The sequence below is a fragment of the Antedon mediterranea genome, chromosome 4, assembly GCF_964355755.1.
Source record: "Antedon mediterranea chromosome 4, ecAntMedi1.1, whole genome shotgun sequence".
NCBI classification, from domain to species: domain Eukaryota; kingdom Metazoa; phylum Echinodermata; class Crinoidea; order Comatulida; family Antedonidae; genus Antedon; species Antedon mediterranea.
The window spans coordinates 19,652,383-19,658,382 of NC_092673.1; the positions used below are offsets into that span (position 1 = coordinate 19,652,383).

Sequence of the window (6,000 nt, forward strand, 5' to 3'; positions counted from 1 at the left end):
GGATATCCAGATACCAATTGTGTAGTAAAATGATTTCATATGCTCTAGTTAACATGTTCTTTACAAAAGGTTGTTCTTTATGAAGTATATAGAAACTACTTATAATAATAATATAAGTTGACAACTTCTATTTTCTGTTATTTTTTAGTATGCAAGACTGACTCTTAAAGTCATGTGACACACAGAACGCTGTAAACAGGGTGTTGGCACTTAGCATAACAATAAACACCTTTGACGATGGACCAGGGAATGGAGGAATATTCAGACATGAATCTACAAGGGTAATTTATTGTTACCAATACCAGCAACTCTTTATGAATTTATTGTTAGTGACTGTGAGTTATATTATTCTTGTTCATTTCATTACAGTAATTTAACGTTTTAAGCTCTTTGTCATCTGAAAGTTACAAATAAACAGTACAGTTAAACAAACGCAAGACACATGAATTTTGCTTTACTTTATCTAATCCAGCAGAAGTATTTAGTGTGAGAACATAGATTACAATTTTTTTGTGATAAACTTATAGTAACCTCTGTCTACACTATAAAACTATTTTGACAAAAAGGTCAGGTCAGTTCATACAGGTCATCTTCAGGCAGTAACACCAGCATACAGGTCATATTCATTCAGTAACGCCAGCATACAGGTCATCTTCATTCAGTAACACCAGCATACAGGTCATCTCCATAATATGTCTTTGGCAACTTTTAAATCTTCACTATAGAAAACATATTTGTATTAACCTTTTTGCCTTCACAATTGTAAATAGTTTTATATCTCTTTTCTTTCTTTTTGTTTTTGTTTTTAATTTTAATACAAATATGTTTACTGAACCACTTTACAAATCAGTACATTTGTATTGAAAGTGTATTTCAGTTTAAAGAAAGAACAAATAAATAAATAAACTAGAGGGTACTCCGAGAGTACAAACCTCCGCCTACTGTAAAATTCCCCAACATAAAATGCCTCCTGAAAATTTTTTTTTACATTTTTTTTAATTAGTTCTAAGTGTAAATATGTTAACTGCACACTACAAAGTTGTGGATGACAGTGTGGTGTAATGGTTATGTATCCAGCCTCTCACAGTTGAAATCGCTGGTTCAAGTCTCACTGAGGGTTTTTTTTTTTTTATTATTTTTTTATTTATTTTTTTTTTTTTTGTGGACCTTGATCTTTGACCCTGACCCTTCAAAATTTAACCACAATTATATGATGTGTCATTGATCATTGTGGCTAAGTTTGGTGAGAATCAGATCAAAACGGAGGTCTCTAGGCAGTAAAATAGTTTTTTTGTTAGTTATGACCTTGACCTATGACCTTTCCCCCTCAAATTCGAACTCGTTCGAGCTTTTTGGGCATAGATCATTGTGTCCAAATTTGGTTAGAATCGGATAAAAACTGTGGCCTCCAGGCTGTTCACAGACACACACACAAACACACACACAAACACACACACAAACATACAGGAGTGAAAACATAACCTCCTTGGCGGAGGTAATAATCTTCATGCAGAAACACCAGCATACATGTCATCTCCATCCAGTAACGCCAGCATACAGGTCATCTTCATTCATTAACACCAGCATACAGGTCATCTTCATTCAGTAACGCCAGCATACAGGTCATCTTCAATCAGTAACGCCAGCATACAGGTCATCTTCATTCAGTAACGCCAGCATACAGGTCATCTTTATTCAGTAAGACCAGCATACATGTCATCTTCATTCAGTAAGACCAGCATACAGGTCATCTTCATTCAGTAAGACCAGCATACAGGTCATCTTCATTCAGTAAGACCAGCATACAGGTCATCTTCATTCAGTAAGACCAGCATACAGGTCATCTTCATTCAGTAAGACCAGCATACAGATCATCTTCATTCAGTAACACCAGCATACAAGTCATCTTAATGCAGTAACACCAGCATACAGATCATCTTCATTCAGTAACACCAGCTTACAGGTCATCTTAATGCAGTAACACCAGCATACAGGTCATCTTCATAAAGGTAACACCAGCATATAGGTCATCTTCATAAAGGTAACACCAGCATACAGGTTATCTTCATGCAGTAACACCAGCATACACATTATCTTTATTCTGTAACACCAGCATACAGGTCATCTTAATGCAGTAACACCAGCATACAGATCATCTTCATTCAGTAACACCAGCTTACAGGTCATCTTCATACAGTAACACCAGCATACAGGTAATCTTCATGCAGTAACACCGGCATACAGGTCATCTTCATTCAGTAAAACCAGCATACAGATCATCTTCATTCAGTAACGCCAGCATACAGGTCATCTTCATTCAGTAACGCCAGCATACAGATCATCTTCATTCAGTAACGTCAGCATACAGGCCATATTCATTCAGTAACGCCAGCATACAGGTCATATTCATTCATTAACGCCAGCATACAGGTCATCTTTATTCAGTAACGCCAGCATACAGATCATCTTCATTCAGTAACGCCAGCATACAGGTCATCTTCATTCAGTAACGCCAGCATACAGGTCATCTTCATTCATTAACACAGCATACAGGTGCAATTGAATTGTCATAGCTTTTTTAATGCAAAGGTTTCTGTATGATGGAATTATGTTTTACCTTTCCTATTTTCAGAAGAGAATGTGTAGGCTTACTTTTACACTAGAAGCTATCGGCATTAATAATTGTTAAATGAAGACACTGTATTTTTGCAATGGAGAGGTACGTTTTTAACAATTATTTCAAACAAAAATAACCAGCTCCAATATGTGTTGATATTATTGAAATATGTAACTATTAAAAACAAATTAAAATGTTTGAATAGTTATATTGACATACATTATTATATATAACATACTTTATAATCAGAATTTATAGTTCAAACAAAAAGAAAACACTTTGATTTTAAGATATTCTTTTGAGAAAAATACTTCAAACTTTCTTAAAAGATTATAAAATCCAAAATTATTTCTTTCTTTCTTTAAAAATTATGAAATCATAAATATTACAATTAAAGCGCTTATTCTCATTAAATATAATAATAATAATATTTCCATCAATCATCATTCTCATTAAATACACGGGTATAAATGGATTATTTCTTACATTTTGACAGGAAACATTTGGTAGAAGCTTTGTCAAGGAATGATTTGAAAACAATTAAACAAATCTGTAAGACGCAACCAGATCTTCTGAAATCTATCAATGAGGTATAAAAACAGATATATTTTTATAATATTATCAAAGAAGAAATTCTTTTCATTAAGGTTTAAAATTATAGAGGATGTAATTTTATTTAATAGTTTAAAGCTTTTTTACTTAATTACAATTCTTTTGCATTATCACACTGATGATGGAGGTATAACCTGCATATACTGATTAACCACATTAGGCTAAAAATAATAATATAAATACACACTGATGATGGAGGTATAACCTGCATGTACTGATTAACCACATTAGGCTAAAAATAATAATATAAATACACACTGATGATGGAGGTATAACCTGCATGTACTGATTAACAACATTAGGCTAAAAATAATAATATAAATACACACTGATGATAGGGGTATAACCTGCATGCACTGATTAACCACATTAGGCTAAAAATAATAATATAAATACACACTGATGAAGGAGGTATAACATGCATGAACTGATTAACCACATTAGGCTAAAAATAATTTGCTAGTGTAATAGGCTAACATTCTATAGATATGATGTGGTAAACCATTCTATTTTGTTCTACTCATTTATCAATAATGATAATTATTATTATTTACCACAATATTTAGCAGCAATTGTTGTTGTTTGTATTAACAAAAAACAAACAATTTCACATAATGTCTGTTGTCAGTATTTATAAACTTCATTATGATTCCTTTCCAGGTTGGTGACACTCCATTACATTCATATCTGAGGAGAGGATATCCACCTACCTTAGAAATAGTGACTTGTCTCATTCAGCATGGGGCACCAGTAGCATTGCAAAATAAGGTAAGGTACAGGGATTTGCTAGTGTAGTAGGCTAACATTCTATAGATATGCTGTAGTAAACCATTCTATTTTGTTCTACTCATTTATTAATAATGATAATTATGATTATTTACCACTTTATTTAGCAGCAATTGTTGTTGTTTGTATTAACAAAAAACAAACAATTTTACATAATGTCTGTTGTCAGTATTTATAAACTTCATGATGATTCCTTTCCAGGATGGTGACACTCTATTACATTCATATCTGTGGAGTGTACGTACACCTACCTTAGAAATAGTGACTTGTCTCATTCAGCATGGGGCACCAGTAGCATTGCAAAATAAGGTATTGTACAGGGATTTGCTAGTGTAATAGGCTAACATTATATATGTAGCTCTTCACAAAATAATGACAATGATAACTTAAACCCAGGTTCTCAATTTCAGCTACAAAATCGATAAAACACAGAATTCCAATACAAAATGCTTTTATTAATTATAACACAACTGCTTACTTTTAAAACTCAATACTAACTACACAGATCTGACTCATCTCTCCAATTTCACAGTATTTCTAGATAACACAGGCTATAAAACTTTCTTATTCCCCACCACAAAACCCACAAAATGGACCAGTTGTTATGGAAACCTAGATAAAGGAGGTACAGTCTTAATTAATTCAGAGATTGGAATGTGTAAAATCAAACTAAGGCATGATCATTGAGGATATACAAGCTACTAAGTAAATATGAACTTAAATACAATAAAATAATAATACTGCTTTTAGAGTATCGCTACATCCACCCCTCCTTTCTTGAACGTCGTCCACGACGTTCGCCTGCTTCAAAACCGAGGGAGACTTGCCGAATAATCTAGTCTTAATTAGGAATTATACTAAAACTACAAACTCTACAAACTATTAAAAAGGCATAAAATGAGGAAACATCAAAATAAACAAAACTTATCTATGATAATACTGTATAAAACAAACTTATTAGTAGTGCGGTTCATTACCACCTGAAACAGTCACATATTACCAACCATGGCAAACTGTCTATTATTAACTGTCTATTATTAACTGTATCATTACATCATGAATACTATAAAATATAAGATACATTCCATTCTAAAATGAAATTGTACAGCGCAGTACTTGCTGTTCAGACTCAAATTGACCTAGTAAATACTTACTCGGTATGAAACGATGAATAAACATAAGGAATGATTTAAATTACTACCGGTACTACAATACCATCACTATGGGTAACCACTTAACTACAGTATACGGTAATACTACCTTCATTATGCTTTGTTTATACATTTTTTTTAAAGTTAATTTAATTTAATACGTAAAGTATATCAATTAAGTTCAATAGGCGATTGGAAGGGATGACATCTCACTCACCCCTCCCATCTGAAACGTCGCCCCCGACGTTAATCAAGTAGTTCATGAAAATACATAAAAATATACAATATAGTTCAAACAATTACATGTCATCAAATAGTCATATGAAAGTGTCCAAAAAGTCAGTGAAAAAAAATTTAAAAAGTGTTCCAGTGTTCACTTTAATCCAAGTCATATTCAAACATAATAGTCGGTGTTTGAGAAGATTGAGGTATGAGTCTATTATCCAATGTATCTATATTATTTACAAATCGTTTATTTGGCGGCGACAACGATACAAACGGAGATGCGTATGGGTTTAGCGAAAGACAATGAGATGGTACTATGTTGCTGGTGCTGGCATCGGCATTTGGTGAGGGTGGAGCGCTTTGGTCTGGCGTCGGAGTTGATAAATCCAATGGCAAAAACATACATGGAGTCAGTAGATTTCTATGTAATGTCCGCTGACGACCATCCGCGTTTTCAACTTTGTATACTGGAATATTTGGATGTTTGAACAACACGACATATGGGGTTTCCTCCCATCTGTCTACGAGTTTTTGCTTCCCGATAATATGTTTCTTTTGCACAAGGACGCGGTCGCCCAATTCCAAAGGAGCTTGAGTTGTCTTTTTGTC

General features: G+C 33.4%; 1 long non-coding RNA gene across 1 annotated transcript; it reads left to right on the forward strand.

Annotated features, from left to right (window-relative positions):
- Window positions 1-87: 87 nt before the first annotated feature.
- Window positions 88-3,200, forward strand: LOC140046812 (uncharacterized). The gene is made up of 3 exons (XR_011844854.1): window positions 88-281; window positions 2,633-2,719; window positions 3,114-3,200. It is a non-coding gene; the product is annotated as an uncharacterized lncRNA (long non-coding RNA).
- Window positions 3,201-6,000: the final 2,800 nt, after the last annotated feature.